This window comes from Canis lupus, chromosome 3, assembly GCF_048164855.1.
Source record: "Canis lupus baileyi chromosome 3, mCanLup2.hap1, whole genome shotgun sequence".
Taxonomy (NCBI): Eukaryota; Metazoa; Chordata; class Mammalia; order Carnivora; family Canidae; genus Canis; species Canis lupus.
The window spans coordinates 71,205,367-71,229,370 of record NC_132840.1 but is presented as its reverse complement, the minus strand read 5'-3'; the positions used below and the strand labels follow the sequence as shown (position 1 = coordinate 71,229,370).

General features: G+C 42.5%; 1 protein-coding gene and 1 long non-coding RNA gene across 8 annotated transcripts in view; one reads left to right on the top strand and one right to left on the bottom strand.

Annotated features, from left to right (window-relative positions):
* Window positions 1-24,004, top strand: part of CADM1 (cell adhesion molecule 1) — a 325,352-nt gene that overhangs the window by 37,146 nt on the left and 264,202 nt on the right. The window lies entirely within an intron of this gene.
* Window positions 13,507-21,430, bottom strand: LOC140631009 (uncharacterized). The gene is made up of 3 exons (XR_012028664.1): window positions 21,309-21,430; window positions 15,152-15,235; window positions 13,507-13,711 (listed from the first exon to the last, which is right to left on the bottom strand). It is a non-coding gene; the product is annotated as an uncharacterized lncRNA (long non-coding RNA).

Genomic DNA, 24,004 nt, shown 5'->3' with positions numbered 1-24,004 from the left:
GCTAATTTGTTTTTACAGGGCAGTTTATAGTAAATGAATGGCATGCTGAATATTTTACTGAGATTTCAGATTATCTAAAGAATATTTTCCGGTTTACTAATTGGTAGATAATGCTGAGTACATTGATGTTGACATGAGCAAATGGATTTAAAATGATTTGAAGTGAGCTTCATTAAAAGATGCTCTAATCACAGTCAGCAGGAAATGTCAAACTAGTTCTGCCTTCATCCGCTCTGGTGGACCAAGAACCTCTGTAGAGGTAGGGTGCTAAGTCCTTATGGGTCTGGTGTTAGGGTATTCTAGGGTGGGGGAGATGATGGAGGCTTTTTCATGGTGTTTGTGGCTCCTAACATCCCCACCAGCAAGTAAATAACATATAAACTATTAATTACCTGTACGGTTAAATGAACATCTCTGAAAATCCTGGTTTTATTTCTGGAGTCCCACAATGCATTATGGATTGGATACATGGAAATCATGTTTGCTGCCCACTCTGAACTGGAAGACAGTAAATTACTTGATACCCATTCCAGCAGAAATCTAGTCTAGAATTAATGCTAATGTGCTCATCAAAACACCAAGGAAAACCCAGGCAAATGCATTTGAAATTCCCACCTTAAAACTTAACGTCGGTTCTATGGTTCATTCCTGTAAAACGTTACAGTGACAGTTTGATCAAAATTGACCAGTTGGTGGGGGGATAAAAATCTAAGGATTTCAAATACAGGAAGTAAAATAGCACAGTGAGGAAGGCAGATTCTGGATAAGACTCTTGAGAATCAGGATTTAGCTTTTCCCATACCAGCTGTGTGACTGCACGTGGTAACTTAACCTGTCTGAGCCCTGGTTTTCTTATCTGTAGAATAAGATCTCCCTTGTGAGGGTGTGAGAATATCTATATATCTATGTCTGTCTGTTTATAGCTGTAAAATGCTTGTTGCAGTATAAGGCGCTTGGTAAGGGCTCTGTCAATGTTAGCTATTGTAACCAAAGTAAATTTATTTCCTGCCTGAGATTCCTATGGGAAGGCTGTGGGCTTCATATGCCAAGGCATTAACCAGACCTCTTCTTTCTGCTGATTTTAAGTTTTATAAAAACCCTTCCTGTCACTCAGAGCATAGCTGTCTAGAACCACTAAAAAGTACTTGATAAGGATACGATGAGACTACCCCCAGATTCATACAGGAGGTTATTGTGGAAGCTTGCTATAGTAATCTTATTTTTCTCTTTGAATCCCATCAAAATGCCTTTTTCCTTCAAGCCTGACACAGTGCGCTGGGGTAGTAGTGCTCCCAGGCAGAGATCAAGGGCTCTAATCATTTCACAGTAAAAAATAATATGATGCAGGAGTTTGTATAATGCTAATGAAATCTAGCTACATGGCAAGCAACCGGTTCTTTTCCGTTTCCTCATTAGCATCAGATTTGCCCTGCTAAGCAGTTGTACGGTTTGGGGATCTCTTAAAGAGCACTTCTGTGGGTCAGCCCGACACTGTAACATTGTAAGCTCCACGCTAGATAGACAGGACTGCCTCCTGGTAATCACGTTAAAGCATCATACCAGATTAGGAGATTGATAACGTATGCTGATACTGGCGTAGAATGTACTGGGCCACACAAACAACAGCCCTGAGTGACCTGTGTTGCTTCTAAGCTCCTAGCTGCATTATAGGAGGATTTGGCCTTTGTGCTTGAGTAGAAATTGTCTGACTCGTCCATTCAGGGTTCTGCAGGACAGCTCGGAGTTGGGGTTTTTTCCCTCCCACTTGATGCCACTGTGTTTTAAAGAGAAAAGGGGGAAGAACAAAACAGTTTCTCCCTAGAATGACCCTATTTGCTTCTCACTGTTTCCTATAAACTGTTCTGGAAATGTAATACTCTGGGATGATTTTGAGTGCGGGACATCCGCCTCTGTTGACAACACCAAATAGGGGGAAAAAAAAAAAGGCACACCAGACTGCAGATGTGGTCTGTGGGTTCATATGGACTTCCCTCATCAATGGGGAAATGGGGCTTAAGTCAGGCTTAGAAAATGAGAAAAATGCTTAAGGGACGTGACTAATGTCTCCAATGCGCACTACGCTACATAAACCCATTATGCGCTTTAATTTAATGTTCTCTATAAAGATTCAGGACCTGTCAGGAAAAGGAAAGAAACAAGCAATCCATCTTCAGTGAATTGTGAATAGATTTTTATATATTTTAAAATACACATTCACCTAAAACATACTTTTCCCTGCGTTCAATTTTCTCCACGTCTGGTCTGTTCCCTATCTTGCACTGCCACTACCCAGGCTGCTTGCGAATTGTTTTGTTCAGCGAAATAAGACTAATGTGTTAAATATTTAACATTGCTAATTGATTCAATGTAAGGAAAAAGGGGTAAATGCAGAGTGCCTCCAGCCTCTGTCAGCAGACTCCAGCAAACAAGACTGCAGAAAGGCTGAATTGAAGATGATTCATCTCGGAGGATAATATAGCCTATCTTACAGATGGGGATGGGCTGAAGGTAGGGAAGGCTTCACATGCACCTGGAAGCTGGAAAACCAAGTATCCATTTCTGAGAAAATTTGGCTCCCCCTTCCCCAAAGATTATAGCTTCCAAGCTTCAGTTGTAGATTGGTAAATGACCAGGTGGATGTGGCATTTCATCCATGTCCTCTCCTTTGCAGGTTGGGAACGTTAAGACACTTACCTGTACTTCACTAAAAGCAAGCTGAAATTTGCTGATGATTTTAATTGATGAGTGAGGAAGTAGAAACCCCAGTGGGTCAGTGAGAATTTTTCCATTATAAAAACATAACCTTTCCGAGAGTACCCAATGGCAGTGAAATGTCAGGTGCCTGGAATTTTACAAAGAAAGGGAAGCAGATCTGTATTAAGTTTCCTATAATAGGATTCTGAAACATGAATGTACATATATACTTCATTCTCTTTTAGCGTTTGGTTGGCTGCTGTGTGCAGGTGAAAAGTAATTCTGACAGTGACATCATTTTTTGCTTTGGAATTTTATTTTTTAAATCCGAGGCCGCTAAGAACACATTAAGAGATGATTCTCAGAGACCAGGAAATACAAATGTTGCGGCTGTTGTCGATATTGGGAGTTAGTCTCTGCTATTTTGTAGGAGAGGTGATAGTGAACTGAGGCGGGGATGGACTTGATTTCAGTGGTGGTGGTCAGAAGCGGAGGTACGAGGTACCAGAAGAAGTTGGTGAGATACAGCAGAGGGGATCTACCCTGGGAGATCCATGGATGGCCTGCCGGCGGGTCTGTAAGTTTCTTAAATTGCATGCCGTGTTCTGTGTGCATTTTTCTGGAATGATCCATGTTTTACTAAGTCTTTAAAGGGTTGGTGCTCAGTCTCCTGCCAGGTATCTAAAGTCCCTATTTTACAGGTTACCGTGAGCTTTTCTAGTCCTTCCCTTACTAGCCTCCCCACCCCATCCTCACCCCAACTCTGTCTGTAGAGCAGAGTGAGCACCCCTGCCTCATTTCTGCCACTTGGCTTTCCCCTCCTCTTGTGTGTGAACCCTTGAGAAAAGGGCAATGTGGGTGCTTGCCCTCCTGACACTCGAACTGCAAGGGCCTTCCTTAACCCTCGCTGTCTTAAAGTCAAAGAGGTGGACTTCCAGGCTATGTGGGGACAGAACAATTAAGTCTTGATGATACACCTTACGTTGTTGGTACTCAGCCATTTCCCAACATGAGGATGGTTTTCTCTCTCCCTTTCTTTCCTCTATCTGCCTCCTGGATGTCAAGAAGAAATGGCCTGTAGAATACTGAGCAGGCTCTTGGGTCCGCCCATGTTCTCCGCTGTAATTCTATAGCAGAGGAAGTGCGGCACCTGTCTGCAGAGGCCGCCCTGGACCCTGGTCCGGCCAGCTGAGTCTAGGTCCTGGGGGCCTGCAAACCCAAATTGGGTGGCTCAGCAGAGGGAGCACCGTGCTGTGGGGTGCCAGGGCTAGCGGCTAGCCTGAGGGACTCACATCTAGCTGCAGGATGTCATGTGGGTGATGGGCCACCTTGGATGTCCCCTGCAGAACATCCGGCATAGCCTTGTGCTCCTGAGCCACCGCCGACTGGTCCCACTGATGGTTCTGGCCATGGTTCCCCCCCTCCCCTGGGACAGCCGATCCCTCACTTTAACCTCCACCCCTGCACTGCATGAAAATCCCGCTGCAGGTCACTGGCCCTGTGGCCCTTAGCTAGATCAAGCACATCCTTCCTTGCCTGCCTTAGAGCCTGTGGCCCCCTTAACTCCTGTTTCCTTTTAAAAACTCCACTTCTAGGGCGCCTGGGTGGCTCAGTGGTTGAGCATCTGCCTATAGCTCAGGTCGTGACTCCCAGGTCTTGGGGATCGAGTCTCGCATCAGGTTCCCTACAGAAAGCCTGCTTCTCCCTCTGTGTCTCTGCCTTTCTCTGTGTGTCTCTCATGAATAAATAAATCTTAAAAAAAAAAAAAAAAAACCCTCCACTTCTTCTGCAGCGCTGCTTCTACCTTTTTCGGTTGGCTTTTTCTTGGGTGGTGCTAAACGAGCCTTGCACAAGATTTTTCAGTCTCCCAGCTAGCTGTTTTGCCAGTGTTTTGTCCTCAGACATTTTCTTCTCTCATTTCCGTAGGCCTGCTTGGGTGTTCTAGACCTCCTTCACTCCCACGGCTCCAAGGATTGCTCTCTCCAGCCTGACCCCATGCTGCTGCCCATGCCCCCCCCCCCCCACCTTTTTTCTTTTTTGTTAATAGAAAAAATACCCAAACAAACCTGAACTGCATTGTCAACTGCCTGCTGTTCTTGCCACTCCTTTGGAATCTCACTGCCTCCCCACCCAAACTCCTCTTTGTTTGAAACAGAACTTCTCTCTGGCTATTCCCTGTCTCTATTCCCAAATACTACAAATGTACCGAAAGGACAGAACCCTTAACTAGAACGGCTGCCCCTGCAACCACCACCCACAGCAAGTCCGGCCATCCTAAACCCCACCGTCCTTGTTTGAGTCCTCATTCCTTTCCTAGCTCATGGTCCTCCTCCTGAGCCAGCCCCACACCTGAGCCTCCGCTCTTCATCCTCCTGCTGTGCCTCAGGGGCCAGTCGTCCCCAGGTTCTCTTGACCTGCCTGATAAAACATTTCTTACGTTGGACTTCCCATTGCCGTGGTTCAGGGTCAGCTATTTATTCCCTTGTGGCTTTTGTGCATACAGACCCCGTCCATTCCGTGTTCTGCAGACCGATTTATCTTCCTTAACACTGTTCTGATCACTACCTGGCTCCAAGTCTTCAGTGTTCTAAAAGCAAATTTCTTGGCCTGCTGGGCTCACCAACTGCTCCTCTGTGCCAGTCTTCGTCCCAATTTGCCATCCATGGTTTGCAGCCGCTTACCCCCTAAGACTCTTTAACATTTATCTTCTCCCTATCCTTCCATTGAGATATTGCTCCCCCTTTATGTTTCTCTGTGAAGATGAAGCCTTCCTTGATCACCTTGCCTTTATCTGAACTCCTTATTCTTGAGATTTACAATATCCCTTTTTGAGTAGCTATTTGTTTCCACTTTATCCTAGGAAACTATAAATACTGACAAAATAGGAACTTTATTATATATGTGTACATAGTAATTTTGTATGTCACCTAGCATGGTGCCATTTTCATGTTAGGGGTCCAGTAAATATTGATTGAAGGAATTAACGAACTTCCACGGCTACCTTAGGTTAGCCGTCTAACCCAAAGTTACTAACGATCCATTCCTACTAAAGATCTCTTATCTAATTGTTTTTGGAGCCTTTCTACTTAGCCATGCAAATTAGCATGGGTTCATAAGCTCAGAACCTGGAATAAATAAAGCCATATCCTTGAAAGCCACCAGGCAGTGGTGGTATGAGGGTTTCAGTAAAAGAAAAATGGGGAACAGCCAGTGACCAGTTGTCCATACAAGTGATGTGCTTTTTTCCCGTCCAGGGTGTGGGCAGGAGAAGGCGGCTTTTCCCTGAAGTAATAACCCTGGCCAGAACCACAGCGGTACTGTTAAAAGAGCCGAGACAAGAGAGGATAGGATACACGAGGGGAAAATAGTACAATGCCTGACCGTATTAATTACTCCGACAATTTCATTGCTGCTGTTACCATTCTCATTTATTGTCCCTTTCAAAGAGATACTGTGTGTATGGTGCATTTGAAGATCTTTAGATGGAATTCTGAAAGCCCAGGAGTGCAAAGTTAATGCATGGCCTTTAGACCTTGAGACCTGTTTCTACAGCGCTTGCTTACTTGTGGGAGAGGATTTTGTCAAACTTCCCAGTAAAGCTGTGTGTAGCGGAGTTGTATTGTTTGGGGCTATTTGTAAATACCGTATTGTGTGACACACTCGCAGCACCTGCAAAGCCTGGCCTTTGGGACTGATCTTGAGAGCTGTTTACAGTTGTGGCAAACCAATACCTGTGGCCAGAGGGAGAAGGTTTGCACTGGGAGTCGACCTTAATGAAAAGAATAGAGGGTGTGCGGCTTCCTTAACCCTGTGTAGACTGGCTGCTTCGTTGTGTTTGCCTCCAGGAGATAAGATTGAGCCGCTTAAGAAGCCTAAGCTTTGCTGGGAGCTTTCTCTAGAAGCAAAATCTTCTTCGTGAGCCTACCTGCCAAGTGGAGGGAGAAAAAGGTGCTCGCGGCTCAGGTGCTCCTTTGCAGGTACCTAAGCACCTCAGTACGTGTACAGTTCCAAAATTTAAATCCTATTTGTGGGAAATCAGTAGAGGGTTTAATAGAAGGTTAAACAAATTATACATATACACACAGAAAGTCTGGCCTGAGTATGGAAAGGCCAGGAAGTCTGAATGTTATGGTGAAGTACTAGGAGGTAATTTATTTCTAAAATTTATTGAACCCACTGAAGCATAAGCGTGAGGATAAGAGAAACCATATGCACATATGGTCCAGAATGAAATTCTTCAGATTTCCGAGATGGTTGCAACCAGTGACTAAGCCATTCTGAATTAACTTTGTGTGTGAAAGTCTTTCCAATTTAGTCTCTTCAGGTTCACTAGTGGTGGGAAGACAGCTGGTCAACGCCCCCATTAGACTGGACCTTCCAGGAGGGAAATAAACCCCTGCTCAGCCTGGCTCTCACTGGGGTGGGGGTGGGGGTCGGGGTGGAGTGGGGGGAGGAGGCTCTGCGTCAGGTCTGCAAATTTTATCCCTAGCTGTTGGTTTCACCCCAGGAAAATGTTAACTGTGACATCGTAGCTACAAACATTATGTTTAAAAAAATCTCAGACTATGACCAGAGAATAATACATTTTTGGAGGGGCGGGGTCTTCAAGTTCTCTGCTAAAGCTAGGCCTTATAGGGGATGGGGGTTGAGGGGGGCATAGGCAATAAGTACATTTGTAGTAGAGCGTAATCTGCAGTAAGATCTAATCAGAGGAAGAATCTAAAGGAATCAGACCAGAGACAAATCGCTGAGTGGAATACAGGCATTCATTGTGCAGCAACAACACTCCCTTCCATTCATTATTGCAGTTATAATTATGGGACCCAACATATCTAATTGGCACGGTGTCCTCTGCTCTACTGAATAGATTGCATTGTTCCCGTTTAAAAAAACCCTTCTGCATCCTGAATCCATGCACATGTTGCTCTTTGGCTCTCGAGAGGTTTCTTTGTTTACATGATGAGTGATTAACTCAATTGTAGAGTCTTGCAATGCGTCATCCTCGAAGATGGGGGGGGGGTGGTATTCTACTCTGCCCTAACTTTGAAGGGCTTTGATTAATTAAAAAAAGATCTATTAGATCTTTGAGGATGTACGCCTTCACTTAGAAATATGTAAATGGAAACAGCAGTGTAGTTTGATATCTGGGCTAGTCTTTTTATCTTTTTCCGGAGAACCTGTTTAAGGCAACGATATCTGGTGGGATGTTGGTGGTGTGTGCGTGACATTGGGAGTGTCAGAAGTGGTGTTCCTGAAGAGGTATGTGATTAGTGAACCCCTATAAATGAGAGCAGTGCTACATGTGGCTGGGGAGAAAGGGGACCTTCTATAGGACTTGTCGGGGAAGGCTAGAGACTGTTTTTCTAGCTTGCAAGAAATGCATGCGGGGAGGGGCAGGTGTATCACCATGTTGCTCTTACAACTAATATATATGAACACGCCCTGTCTGCCAGGCATTTTACCTGCATCATCTCACAGACTTCAGCCGGTCTCGTGTCTACTCTTATTCCCATTTGACTGATGAGGAAAGTGAATCTTGGGTGGATGATTTCATTTTTGTGTCTGGAGATCACACAGCTAATGAAGCTGGGCCTCGATCCCACTAACCTCTCACTGTGAAGGCCCTGCCCGGTTTTATGCTTTTTGCTCTAGAACATGCTGGGAAAGCCTAGCTCATTGTTCTAATGCCTTTAATTTTCATCCCGTTGCTCCTCACTACGTATAAGCATTTATACTCTTGCAGATGGGAGCTTGACGTGGTTGAGAGAATGTGTGGAGCCTCGGAGGGGTAGTCTGACCCCTGGAACACCAGCTTGTTTCTTTTCCAGCTAAGACTGACAAGAGGGAAGAGGAGAGCAGGCCCAGAACTGTGTTCTCTGAGTGCCACAGGTAGTCCTGCTCTTGGATGCAGAAGGTCTCTAGTTCAATTTCTTGCTGGAATGGATTCTTCACACATAAGGATAATCCTTCATTTGATGTTTCCTCACATGGATTCCTTCTGTATTCTGCACTGTCCACATTGGGCTTTGTGATTTTTATATATTCTTGCCAGAATGCACTTATTCATTAGCTGTTTTTATTAGTGTTACGGTTGAGATGACATTTTCCATTCTCAACTCCAATATTCTGTGGCTTTTAATTTTACAAAACAATTACCTATCAGGCTGAAACTCCTTAGGCTGGTTTTCCTCTCAGAGAGGAGATCTGGGGGGAGGTTTTAAAGTCTGTTCCACTTTTCTTGGCAGCCTAGACATTCAGATTCATGGAAGTGCTCCTTAAATAAAGTTGCAATTGCTTAATTATTTAAATAAACGGGAACTGAATTATTCAAGGGTTTTTCTGGCAAGACAAAAGGTTCCGGATTTTTCCTCCTACCCCTCTACTCAGAATTTTCAGTCCCGTTCTGTGCTGGCCAACTAAGAATGGATTTCTCAGTTGGTTTTGATCTATCTGCAAATCCCAGGCATATTTTGGGGGGAGCCCTTATGTAGGTTAAGCCCATGAATTTTAAAAGTCAGGTTTGAAATTTTAGTTTATTCTCCAGTGCTTACTTCAAGTTAATGTCTTGTTAATGTAACATTATGGTTAAAATGAAGACCTTTTATCAAATTCAATTTGTTGAGCACCTACAGTGGGAAAAGGAGAGTAGCAGAGCGGAAAGAACAGTTTGGGAACTTGAAAGACATGGGTTTGGATCCTGACCCTGGCATCGATTCGATGTGGCTCTGCTTTTGACTTTATAGAGTTACTCGGCTGCTCTGAGCATATTTCCTCTTCCATAGCCTACCTCCTAGGGTTAAGGAGGGGATTAGGGACACCTCTGCAAAAGCCCTTTTAGTAGCTTGCATTGAGTAGGCACTTGGTGTGTAGGAGCTAATAAGTCTGTGCCAGGCATTGTGCCCACTTTGAGGAGTCCTGAGGTGGATAAGACAGATTCCTGTCCTTACTGGGTGTGCAGTCTGGTGGTGGCGCAAAGCATTTTAAGCAAAGGGAACAGCATGAACAGGGAGGTAGGTTTAGGGCCACAAAAATCCTTTGGTTATTTGGCTAATGTTCCAGCATGCCTAATCTTAACATTACTGTAATTGGAAATAATAAACTGATATGATGTTTTTGAGATTTAAAATACACATGACATAAGTTATTTCATTTGATCCTTGTGAAAACCCATGAGGCAGACAGGGATTACCGTCCCTACTTTATAAGGGATTTGAGTGATTTACCCAAAATCATAGGTAGTAGAAGAATTGGGATCAAAGCTCCGGTTTTTGCATTTCCTGTCCTGTGCTCTTTCCACTGTAACATTCAACAGATCGTGTGTCTTCTCTATATACACAAGTGCTAAGCCTTTAATGATAGTTTAATGAGACTTTAAGAATTTTCTTTTTGCTTAAACATTTTCACTCAGACTCCTCTGATTTAAGATAAAGTTATACAAAATCAAATTGAGGTTATGTTTTAGCCAACATATGTATATCACTTGTGACCTTGTAATTTATTTTTTCCCAAAGGTGTAGTTGTATCCTTCCTCCTGCCTTAATTTTGTAGAGTCAAATTTTCACCTCTTAATTGTACGTTAGGTGACGTTTCCTTTTTTTGTATGAATGTTTTCTAATGTCTTACAGAATGGATGGATCCCCACTTACACAGATTTGCTACCCACTTCCTACTGTTCTTCTCCATTAGTGACAACAGTATATCTTTGGGGAGAAGTATTCTCTCTAAGGGCCCACATTTGTTTCACTAGACTTGATTCAAACATGTTCTAGCTGAAACTGTTAGGATTGTAGCTCTTTTGCCATCATTGATTTTCAAAAGCAATGCATGAACAAGAAACAACCCCCCTTCTCTGCAACCACTTCTATTCTCTGCTCTCCAGGAACTGTGCCCCTCTTCCAATCGCAGGATGTTCAACAGGAAATGCAGAAGCATGGCTCTACTTCTTAGAGAATACTTACTTGAACTCTGAAGTTGCTTTTGGACCCTACCAGATTATTGGCATTTCCAAATAAGAATGCAGAGCATGCATGCCCTGTCAACTTGATCTTTGGATCCGAAGTTGCTGTGAATGGATAGAAATGCTAATATGCTAGCAACCTGTGAAATATTCACTATGTTGGGCACACAACGAATTAACAGGTTCTTTCCTCTTGTGAGGAAGAGCATTTGCAAGGACTGCTTTCTTTTGGTTTCTCAGAGAAGAGAATTTAAAGTCACTTCTTTCTGTTAGGCAAGAGGCTGCTCAGGTATGAATGTTGGCTGTGCTGGTCACAGGACTTGTGCAGCTTTCATGGAATACAGAAAGGTTTTCTTTAGGGTCTTGACTCTGTTTGAAACTTTCCCACAGTTGAACATTCCAGGGCCTTTGTTCACATTTTGAAATCCTGGAATACCTACTAGTATTTCTCACCGGTCACTGTCTTGATATTTTCTTTTTTTTTTTTTTTCCTCTTCATTTTTTTCTTGAAGTATTTCTTCTTTTAGAGATACTTCTCCCTCCCCCCACACACCTGTTTCCCTGCCTTATTTTCAAAATGCGTTGAAGATTTGGAAAAGAAATGACAACTTTTCATTGGTGGTTGCTCATGATTTCTGGAGCTTTGTGTATGAATGAGACTTTCTAAATTTGTATTATGACTTCTGCAATTGTGAAAAAATCAGAAGGACCTAAAGTTGGTAGCGGATGAGGTACAAGAGGAATCTTAAGAGTCAGAGAAAAGAGAGCTCAGAAAGCGCACTGACTTCCCCTCCCTTGAAGCCTTTCCCAGTCTCACTGGTTAGAGAATTTATTCCACTCCCATGGGATGGAAGGAAGGTCTGAAACTTTCTCTCCAGTTCAACTCCAAGAAGCTGAGCGTTTCTATTTTATGCTGCCTTCTTGAATTATGAGCTGGCAAGAAAGCCTGGAGGGGCAGGGAGATTGTTTCTTCTAGAAATATCAGAAGGTAGGGTGCAAGACTTATCCCTTAAGACAGGTGGACAGACCTACGATATAAGCATTATGAAGAAGCATATCTTTTACGATGAGATTTGCCTAAAGGAATGATCTCTGGCTCTGTCTTGTGGTGCCTAACCTAAAATGAACTCTAGAAATTCTAATACCCAGTCTGCTCAACTTCACAAAGAGGAGGTGTGGCCTTGATGGGGGCGGGGAGGGCTCCCTCCCCCCCCAGATCCTGACCCTTCAATCAGGGATGGCAGGCATGTACCTTATGTCCCATCTCCTACTGGAATTTAATGTGCTTTTTAGTTTGTCATTTTGCCAGAAGCTTTCAAAGAATTTGAGAGGTGCTGTGATGTAGTGTCTTTCCATTTTATGAGGTTACATGGAAACTCTTTTTCCTTGACCCTGTGGCAAAACTAGCTTCTTAGGGTTTGAAAATATTTTTTAAAATATAGCACAGAAGTGAACATGAAACACTGAAAGAGAAATGTCAGCCTGGCAAATTGTGATTCTGCTCCAAGAGGAGCAGTTTGCTTCCACCTTGATTTACCTGGCAGGAAAGTATCTGTTGCAGACACTGCTGAAGTTTTTCTTAAATTCCTCTGCTTTGAATTGTGTCTCTGGGAGCTATTCATCTTTGTCACCTGCTTTACTTCTGCTATTTTTAGCCAGGTGCCAAAGACCTTACAGCTTCCTCAAGTGAAGGATAAAGAATTAAGATCTGTTGTAAACAAAAGCTCATCACAGCATTGTTTTTGTTTTGTTTTGTTTTGGTTTTGGCTATGGGATCTTCTTTCAGGTTTTCCTTTGAGTCAACTTTAATTGCTTAGGATGGGAAGACCTAGACTCTCTCTAGGAGAGAGACCTGTGTCAGTATGGCTTCCAAATTCTTGGAGATGCAAGGCTTCTTTTCTTAAAGAACATTCTAGAATAATTGAGTAATGAAGGACTACTTCTCTTCAATCTTTATTTTCATATCAAGATACTAAGCTATATGCAGTCATTTAAAGAAATGTGAGTGGAGTGCCTTCTAGAAGGAGGAGGGTATAAGAGGATCCATTTTGGAATGTGCCAATCTTTATTTAGCTCAATTGGTTAATCTTGGGGCTAAGGAATTATAGTGTTTAAACTTCATCTTTCAAGCTGCAGTTTGCTGGAGGTGGATACTTATTTTTAATGATCTCAAGGGCTTGCCTCTTTGACTTGGATCTGTGAGAAGACTTTTTGGTGTAAACTCCTAACCACCTCTAGGAAGAAACTGTTGAAGGCCTGTGCCCCAGGATGAGTGCCTCTTTCTCTAATTACTAAGTAATTAGGTAAAATTAATCCAACTAATGAATGTGATTTTTATCATGCAAATGTTAGATGCTTATAGATTGCTTTTTTCCCCCCCTTTAAGACAGTGAGGCTACTTCCTGAATCATTTCTTCCATCTCTATGTTCATCACTCCTATCTTCCTCCCTCTTAAAGTATTTTGGAGACTGAAGTATAATATTTCCTAGTAGTGCTGTTTCTTTCCTGTATAAACTTTATGCTTTACATTTTTCTTGATCTTTTACAAAAATGTAGTGAAATATTGCATATGCACGGAGCCCAGAAATTGTTTTCTCTTCTATTTTCCGAGCTGAGTTTTGTGCTGGTCTTCTTTTTATCTCTCCATCTATGTTTGCAGGGCTCTCTGTTTCCCCCAAGTGTTAATGTAAACACATTTTATTTTGAGACAGATCAGTTCACTTCCCTCTGGAAATCCATTCCTATAATGTGGTAAACCTCAATATAACTCTCTGGTCCGAATGACATTTCATAACTGTGTACAAATCAAACATACTGTTGATATTAAATGACAACATTTAATGCTTATGTCAACAATTCACTTAAGTCTCATTTCATTAAAATACTCCTGATCTGGAGAGAAGCTGCTTGTCTGAGCAGATAAAGCACTTGACTTTCACCTCTAGTTTCCAGGTTAAAGTACGGTTGGTAAGCTGTAATTCGGCTGGATTTCATAGCTTCTGGCCAAGGGGATTAGAAAGGAAATCTAGTTCACATAATCAGAGGAAACCTTCAGTCACCTGGACAAGAGAGCATCAAAATCAGGGATTTTCGCTTTATTCCCTGTGTAAGTCAGCTGGTCTTTGGGGATGATTTGCTCCAGAAAACCTTTGAACTAAGAAAGTTAAATAAGAAATTAACATGGTTAAGAAAGTTAACACCGCTCACTGCTGGATTGTCTCTTCTCCCCCTTAAGTTCTTATCCTTCTCTGGCAGCTTCAGGCCCTACCCTATTGAGAATATAGCTGGAGAGAATAGCCCTGGCTATTTTGAGAACCTTTTTGTTCCCTTCTAGCACTGGATGCACTCCTGTCCTCTTTTCAGGAAGGACCCTCTTGAAGGGACTGGCTTTTTTTGTTCTCCAGAGCGTAACTCTAATGTACATGTTGGTGTATTTCATACACGTGTCCTCTGTTTCCCTGAGTTACGATAGAAGCCCAGCCCAGAATGCCTCTCAGTAAGACCTGTGCTTCCTGCACTTCCATGGGTCAGGGGATCGCCACGTTAAGAATACTGTCTTCGCTGAGATTGCTCGTGTCTTAGGCTGAATCCAATAGTCTATAACTATAAGTGGCCTGTGGGGGACATTTGAATAAGTAATAGTTGCTGCTGCTCTAGAAATAATTCTATAATGTTTTAGTCTCCTATAACTCACCAAAGTTGAGGGCCTGGTTGCAAATCACCCTTTAAATCCTAACACAAACTGTGCACCCCCTGTGAAGCCTAAGCAAATGGGTAACAGAGGTAACAGGGTAACAGAGAGGAGGAGGGGAGCTGTGTGGCCCTGAGGAACAGACTTCTCCAAATGGCTACGAGTGCTAAAAGCCTGGGATTGTGCTGAATTTTTACATACCTGTGTCAGTGCAGGAAGGCCCAGAGATAAATGACCACCCTTCCCATAGTGGAACAACCATAATGTGAAGTAAGTGGCTGTCAGGGTTCTCTCAGGTCTTGATAACTTGGGGGAAGGCAGATAATTAATACAATGAAGATGACAGTGGGCCGTAATTGGCTGTGTGTTATAAAGTTTAGACATTGGCCTCCCTTCTGTCTCTGGGAGAAGGAAATTGCTCTAGCATGTGTATGCAGAAGACATAAAGCTGGCTACAGCAGTATTTTTATTTCCAAATTATTCTTAAAACTACTTAAAAGTCACCACAGAACGTGCTTTACAGAAGCAATTTCATGGCTTCTTTAGGTTTTTGTGTAAATCCAGATAACTGAAATGTTCGCCCTGATTCATTATTGAAAAGGAAGGAAGTACGCTAAAGCTGATGGTGGAGGCTGGGCCCAACCAAAAGGAATTGGGGGGTGGGGAAAGGAACTCATCCGGCTCTTCAATTCTTTCAAAGAACTTCTGTTGTGATGGGTAACGGAAGGGGGCATTTGAAAGATGATCATTATTCGAGAAATTTTTCTGAACTGGAAACTTACTAGCTTTGAGTCCCGTTAATACTCACCGGCAATGATGGCCATTTTCTATTCCATGAGATCAATTTGGAACTTGAGCATAATTTTATTTCTGCTTCACAGTTCTTAAAATCCTGTTTGGAAATGTCATTAGGAGGATAAGGGATGTAATGAAAAATACGTTTTCTCATGTACCAAATCAAAGTGTATAGTTATGGAGCTGGCTATCTATACTGAACAACAGTTAGCAAAATGAATCGGCTGCTTTCTGCATTTGAAGCTGCATAGTGTAAAATTCAATGAGACATTCAATAACTGGAAAGATCACATCAGCATCAAGGATGCATTTAGCAGGTCTCCTCCTCCCGTATGACTGGAGTGGAAGCACCGTCTAGAACCAGGAATAAAAACTATGGGTGAAGTTAAGAATTATGGGCCTGGAGGCAGGGGGAGAAGTGGGACTCCGTGTGCCCGGGAACCCAAACTTGGATGCAGATGGAAAGAAACGGGCAGAAAGATGGGCCTTTGGGGACCAACATTTTATGAGAATGGTGCTCTTGTCAGCATCTTCCATTAAGGCCTGAAAGTTATCTTTTGCAACTGGCATCTATCAGGCCCCTCCTTAGGGCAAATGACCATATTTTTAGTGGTTGAATTTGCTGGGTCAAAAAGAGGGACTGTGCCGATTCCCACGTAGTATGGGAACACACAGTGCGGGGTAAAAAAAATGCATACTTATGGGGTTGTGTGTATGTGTTGGTTTCACTATAATATATGGAATTGTTGAACTCACTAGAATGTTTGGAACTATAAAGTTAAGGCGTCTTGAAATATTGCTCTGTTACCCAGTGGCTTAGGGGAATACATGTTTTCGTATAAAACACCGAGAGCATTAAGTGATGCCATTGCCAGGAAATGCACCTTGCCACCTCAAGCAGTAGATGTAACTTTTAGGAATGCAAATTTGAAGAACTGACAGTGGGGAAATTACACGAAGCTCACCTAATCTTGAATTTTTCTCCATCCAAGTTTTAAGTAGGGGCTGTTTCTGATTACGGCTTTTCCAGGGGGATAAAACAGTTTTACAAGACTGACCTTAAGTGCAAAACGGATAGTAATTCAAAGCCCTGAGGGGGCTTAAGAAATGAAGGTAACTTATTGGTTTTGGCAAGGAAAGGGTTGGCCGGTAAGACCATTGAGCCCCTTAGCTGAAAATGCTGACAAGCTGAGCAGAAAGCATGTGTGCTGTACCAAGCACAATCATTATTTTCATTGGCAGAATGTATTGCTCACAGTTTTGGGTAGTCTGTCCATTTTGTCAGTAATTTAATCTAGGTCAGAAAAGGCATGGGGTAGACATGCTATTGTTGAGCATCCCTGCAGGCATCCCTGGCAGGGTCCATTCCAACTTTTAATGAGGAGCCTCGCTTTATGTTGGGGTCCTGCGGTGGCTCATGGTATCTATTTTGGGGTGTTTTAAGATGGGGGTTAGCTCTTGAAATTGGACAAGGTGCCTGCCTAAAAGGTGAAATTTTATTTTTTTTCTTCCCCTTTCTTGGTCTCTGCTCCTTGTTAAATTGATAATTAGGTGAGACTTTTAGACAGCAGTGGAAATACAGATGACATGGGATTGTGTCAGCTTTCCTTTCAGGGGAAGAAAAATTCAGAGGATTGGAAATAAAGAATTTGAAGACAGAAACTTAATACATTTGAGATCTTCTATATTTTTGTTGTAATTTTATTTCACGGTATGCGCCAACAATACATGACATCTTGAATAATGTATTTTTATATTCCTTACTCAAGAATTAAGCCAGTACATTTACAAGATGAGGAAATGTTGGCTTTGTAATATTGCTACTCAACCCATTCTGTTTTTTTCTTTCCCTGGGAGTGGTGTTCTCACCCTCATCCCCTAACACATTCCTCAGTTACTCGAGGATCAATGGAAACATTCCATGTTTTCTAGGATTTTTCCCCCCAAAGTATTGTGGTTACTTATTTGAGAAAGGAGGAAATGAAATGGTTACTAAAATTGTGGAAAATTTCATATGCTAATGAGTTTGGTTCTTGAGATCATTTTGGGAATATCTTTGGCAAGTAAAAGAAGGCATTTTCACACCTTGTCGCATTGCTTTTTAGTCAATCAAGGAAGTTGCAGAAAGAAATTTCTAAGCTGCAGGCTGTACAGGGGGACAGTTAATTGTATGGCAGCCTTCATTTTCTCTAATCAGAAATTGGGCAGAAAGTGTTGGGACATTCTTTTCTTATTCATTACTCTGCTTACACCATATAGGGATTTTTGTAGTACAGTAAGTTCGTGTCCTGGTCAAAGCAGAATGAGAAAGGGAAAGGATTGCCTTTTAAGAATAGGGATGAGAAGAACCCAGCATTGATAGTTATTATGATGCGTGCTGTTTGTTAAACACTATATATCAGACACGAGTGGAGGAAACTGTTAATCTGGGTCCAATCAAGAGAGAAACCACACAGTAATTTGAACAGGGAAAGTTCACTTACTCAGTGTAACAGGGGTTTGGGATAACAAGGGATTTGCTAGTAAGAAGCTGAGAGAATTCTTAAGAATATAGGAATAGCATGTATAACAAGCAGCCACCAGGACCCTGTTGCTGAGGGAGGCATCCTAAGAACAGCCCCCTTCCTCCTACTCCCAGGTGAGATCTGGACTGTTGGAGGGGACACGGCCACTGCTCACAGCTGCAGAGGAGCCGCTGTGGTGCCCTGGAACTTGCTGGAAGTCTGGAAGTCCTCCTCTAGGATGCTGGGGGGAAAGGGCTCAGGAGAAGGTGTCCCCTTGAGTCATTCTGATACAAAACCGCCTGAACAGGGTGTTGAGGAAGCTGCAAGTCTGTATTTTATGCTCCCGGTGGCCCTGCACAATGGGACCTGGGAACTCGGGAATGTGTGCACTTGGGGAGCTGGTTGCTGGGGAAGCGCTGTTTCTTCTGCAGTGTCCCTCTAGCACCCTCTACTGACAAAGCCTAGCCTTGTGCGGGTGTGGGGAGGGAAAAATATATAAAGGGTCCAGATCCATTTTCACAGAGCAGGCGTAAAGGGTGATTTTGAAGTTGAGAGGCAATAAGCCAGTAACCAGCAAGGAAGTCTATAGGCCTCTTACTCAAACCTAGAGAAATCAGAACTGAGGATGGTTTCTCTTCTTACAGGTGAAGACAGTGACTTCTGCTCAGAGATTTAATGACTTATTTAGGACCAGAGAGCTAATAAACGACAGAGCCACATTTCAAATTCAGATTTGTAGTGTTAAGGCCCCTGTGCTCTCCACTGGCCTCTCAAAGAGAAAAGCAGTGACAGTCCAACCTAGAAACTTGCACTTGCACCACAAACCCTCCTCACAGCATAGTTCATCCTGGAGTATACTTCCCACTGGTCCTAAGGCTTAGGGGAGCTATGTGGATGACTGCCTGTTTGGCTTTTACCACAGATTATCTGAGTTTTGAGACTGAAAGGGATATATTGTACCTATTTTAGTGGATCCCCTAAGCCTCTTTTTACTTGGATCTTAGCTGTGTTCTTTTTCAGCGTTCTAGTTCCGGACCTGTTTGGCTGTTTGATGGCTCTCTGGAGGGGAGGGACAGAAGATGATGATGGCTCTTGCCTTTTTTTTTTTTTTTTAATTTAAGATTTTATTTATTTATTTATTTATTTGAGACATAAAGAGAGGCAGAAACAAAGGCAGAGGGAGAAGCAGGCTCCCTTTGGGGGAGCCCGATGCAGGGCTTGATTCCAGGACCCTGGGTACCCTGAGCTGACGGCAGGTGCTCAACCACTGAGCCTCCTAGGTGCCCCTGATGGCTCTTGGCTTTTGATTTGAGTGCTACCTCTTCCCTCCCTCCCCCCACCCCCCAAGACTTCCTTTCCAGGATACCCTGTTCTTGGTTGTTTCCTGGCTGAGTCTGAATTTCCGGGCCCCCTCTTCTGGAGCCTCTGAGGTCCTATTAGGCTTCTCACGTTTACTTCCTTTTAGATAGTAGTTTTAAAAATTATAGTGTAAATCTGTACAAAAAGGGACCCCCTCTTTTTTAAAAAAATCTGAGATAAGAAACTCTCTTTTGACTTTGGGTGAGTTCCTTAACTTCTCTGGGGCTTAGTGCTTTCATCCATCCCTTAATCTATAAAGGGGGATGGCCTTTCTAAAGCTCCTCTCCTCTCAGAAACACCCAGGGACTATTTCTAGTTTAACAGCTTCTGGCAGCAGTTCCAAACACGTGAGCTTTCCATTGCCTGATTCTGTCCCTGGCAAGTAGTTGATGAATTACAGATAAATGGAAGACCATGTGATGTACTTGTAGAAATACAGCTTTCAAGGTGGACCCACAAGAGTTAACATTTTAGCATCAGGACTGAGCTGTTTTATAACAACAATTTAGCCTGGAGCTCCTCCTTCTGTGTCCTAGCTTTTTACTTTATATAATGGGAAAAAGACTGCCTGGCCCATGGCCTTCATGCATGAACAAGAGAAATAATACATGATAAGCATTTTATACAGTCCCTGGCACGTAGTAGGTACTTAATAAATGATCTCAGATTGCAAGTTCCTTGAGGGCAGGGCTCCTCTCTTTATCATCCTTGAATTGCTTGTAGGTTTTGATAGGACAGGCGTTCAGCAAATCCCACCATTTTGAACTGAAATGCTTACAACCACTAAGAGTCTTTTCTAAGCTGAGTCTTGATAAAGTAAATACTTAAATATATATGAATGATTACCCTGGAATTGTAGAAGCTTGATTACACATAGTCTTCTGTCTTCAAGCAGTACCGTTAGAATTTTATTACATTTCCTCTTACTCCTCTTATGTCTGACTACATGATTCTTCTTTAACCACTATTACGTGGCCTAATAGTAGTAATAGTAACATTATTAAGGATTCACTATGTGCTAGTCCTTATTCCAGGCAATTTACACATATGGATTCCTTGAATAATTCTTATCCTTTTATAATCTCTGTTGTCTGGGTGAGAAACTGAGGCACTGATGGGCTGAATTACTTGCCCCATGGCACACAGCTGGTGAGAGGTGGAGCCAAGGCTCTTCTTTCCTATATTGTGTTACTTGGTTCCACTCTCGTTTTGAATCCCTTCATCAGAGGTCACTGACGAAAATCCAGTCAAACTCAACCCAGCCCCTTTGAGAATGAAAGGGGAAGGTGTAGAGTTCAAGGAAGCTTGACAGCAATCTATTTTTAAGCCTTTAGATACATTTTTTGGGAGATTGCTTTCCCCTTTCTGAATCCTCTCTGAGGTCAGAATGAGCAAAAGCCAAACCCAGGGAACTTCTATGTTCTTAAGATTAAAAAGTGTCTTTGACATCACAATCCCTTGTAGTCATTACCAGGTCTCTTCCATGCTTCAGAATTAGCCTCACCCCTTCCTCACATCCCTGTTCTCCAAAAAGAACTCCAGTAACAACTTTTAGCTCCCTGGACTTCCACCTTCCCTACACAGGATCTAAGGGTTGTTTCTCCCCACCCCCAGTGCTCTAATCTGCTTAATGACCTCATCTTTGCCATTGAAGCTGTCATTTACATAAGAGGAAAGTGAAGAGGAACTGATTTTCCACTGATCATGTGAAATAGTAGTGATTTTACAATATTGATAAATTAAAAAAATGGGTCTGATGCTCTGTTGTTAGATTATATTAATGGGACCCCAGAAATTGTCATCTGGCTCCCGCCTTGAGACTCTGGAGGTAGAGACCCACGAAGTAGGGACCCTGAATGAGGTGTGTGTTCAGATGCCAAGAACTTATTCCATTTCTCCTTTTATTTTCGTAACAGCATTATTTTTGCTGTTAGGAAAAAGATTGGCTCGGTAGACTTTAGGAACCACTTTAGTCAGTGTGGATAAATGAAAAAACACAAGTGATCAGCTTTCATCATGACAAATGGAAACTGTCATTTAATTTTTATCCCCAATTATACAGCTCCGGGACCAATTTTTCAGGTGGAATGTTGGAGCCATTAAAAAGAAATAAGTAAACTATACCATATTCCATCATTTTTCTGGCAGCTAACCAATGATCTGTAGCCTTATTACATGTATGTTTTTATAGAGATCTTTTTCTCTTAAGTTTGTAGAAGGCTTTATTAACTCTTTACTGATTTCTTCTGGAATGCATTTTTTTCAAATGAATTTTCTTTTTATCATTAAGCATTGGTTGGAATTTACCTTTGATTTTGGCTGGCAGCTATATGCATTTTCATCTTTTATGGTTTTCGATTACTAGAATTGCATGGAGTGATGTTTCTTTAATTCCATCTGGAATTATGTGAATGGTTCTAATGTTGGCTACAGACTGTCTTCATTTGGATTTTAGAATGTGACTTGTAAGAAACAGAATTCATATATAAAGCCCAACCAACTACCACTTATCTCCTATCTTGATGTGATAGAGAAAAATTGGGTACTCCCTTTTATGCTCCTATCACATCCTGTCCATTCTTTTACTGTAGCACTTAATATGTTATAACTTAATTGATCTCGTGACCATATTCCCCAGTAATCTGAAATTTGGGGACTGTGGGCAATTTGGCCTATGATTTGGGTACTTCATCTTTGCTTCCATGAACTTAGCAGAATGCTTGGTACATACTGGATTTGCAAAAAAATATATTTTTCCTCAATATTTTATTTATGAGACACAGGCAGAGACATAGGCAGAGGGAGAAGCAGGCTCCCTGTGGGAAGCCTGATGAAGGACTGGATCCCAGGATCCCAGATCATGACCTAAGCCAAAGGCAGATGCTCAACCACTGAGCCACCCAGGTACCCTGCAAAAAATATTTCTTGAAAGACTGATTAAATGTCCCCCTTTTGGGGCATATTTATAATTCTTCGATATTGGGATCCACTAACCTCCGAGGAGACTAGAACCCTTTTTGACCATGTATTTAATCATTTTTATTCCATCTAGAAAAATTTTGCATGTGGCAGGTAGTCTCTGAATTTTACAGGTGAGAGAAACCGAGATTGAAGGTTACTGATGATTTGCCAGATACTAAGAACTCCAGAGAGAGGCATATCGGGGATCTGAACCATTGCCTTCTGGCTTCCAAACCAAGAGTGGTCTGGAAAAGCTTCCAAGTTCCACTGCTTTGGGGTTTTGTGCTCTTGATTGCACAATCCACTATTACTTGGCGACACCTGGGTGGCTCAGTGGTTGAGTGTCTGCCTTTGGCTCAGGTTGTGATCCAGGGGTCCTGGGATCAAGTCCTGAATTGGGCTCCCCTACAGGGATCCTGCTTCCTCTGCCTATGTCTCTGCCTCTCTTACTGTGTCTCTGATGAATAAATAAATAAAATCTTTAAAAAATCCACTATTATTTGTATTATCAAAAACAGTGATTTATTTTCAATGCATAATTGATATATAAAGTGTTGGGGTGATGGCCAGATTATTTGGCTTTTGGAGAAGCTGACTAGTGGATGAGGCCTATTAGTTGCATCTCTGCATAGGGTTTTTTTTTTTTTCCTCTTGTGGTTCACATCTTTTCCCCTTCATTCACCCAATTAGTAAATCCTGGGAGCCTTTGGCTCTGAGCCAGAGCATGTTTTCTATACTTGACTTTAGCATCAGAATAGTTAAACTTAGTTCTCCACGAGAGAGGTCCTGGAGTGTGTTAGGAACAACTAGGCAACATCTTTTTCAGATGTATGCCTTGGCATATGCTTGGAGGAGAAATGGTATACTCCCTTGTATCTGCTTATAAAACTGTCATCTGGTACTGTTAGCGTTAGAATATGCAAGTAAGCTTCTAAACATGCTGATGAAAGGGCCCTTTTGGCTTGGAAACTTGTTAAGTCAAAGGTGTTAGATCCTGTATCTTGTCCTCAGGGGTGCTGGACGAAACAGCTGCACTGAGCCTTGTTAATGCCTATAGTCTCCTGCTTCAGAAACAGCAAATGGCCTTGTGTTAAGAGTTGCTATAATATGAAGTTACTTTTAGACAAGCTGCTTATTGGGAATACAAACATCTTAGTCTAGATTGGCAGACAGCAAAGCAGGTAGCACTTTGGAAATGTTTTTCCTACTTTCTCTTCTCTACTAGTTACAGGAGGAGTAAATTCAATGAAACACTTAGAGGTGATTGCTGTGATCTCTCATAAATCATTGCTTGTGGTAGGTATCTGTGTTGAAGGCTATATTAGCTCTTTCTAGTGGGAGGAGGAACTCTTGGATTTGGCTAATGTACCTGCACTGTTGGAGAGGTGTTGATATTCTATTCTTTTGTGTATAACTGAACTTTGCTTGTGCCTTTTTTGGGGATGTTAGGTGTTGGGGTTTGGAATCAGTGAGTCACCGGATTGGGAGAAGACCACAGACTGTATTTAGCATAAAGCTTTGAAATAGCCTTTTCACTTTCAGGTAGCTGCAACAGAACGATTTTATATATATATATATAAAATATATATATATATCATCCTGTGTAATGTCCACTCATTGGTCCCTTGCCTTTTACCCCAGAATCTAATCCTTGTTTGTCACTGTCCATTTACTGTAGCATCTGTGACTGTATTTATTTTAGAGGGAGCGGGCAGAGGGAGGGGTTGGGGGGGAGCAGAAGAGGGAGGTGGAGAGAATGAATCTCAAGCAGACCCCCGCTGAGTGTGGAGCCCAATGATGGGCTTGATCTCACAACCCTGAGATCATGACCTGAGCTGAAATCAAGAGTCCGGTGCTCAACTCACTAAGCCACCCAGGCACCCCTGTGCAGTCTTGTTTTAAGTTGCCTTATGTATCAAGTGCTTTAACATCTCTGTGCCTTTGTCGTATGCTGTGCCCTGACCCTTCCTTGACATCCTAATCATTGAATCATGCCGTTCAGAAGTCAGTTCCTCTGTCCAACTGTTCCTGATGTTGTTTCC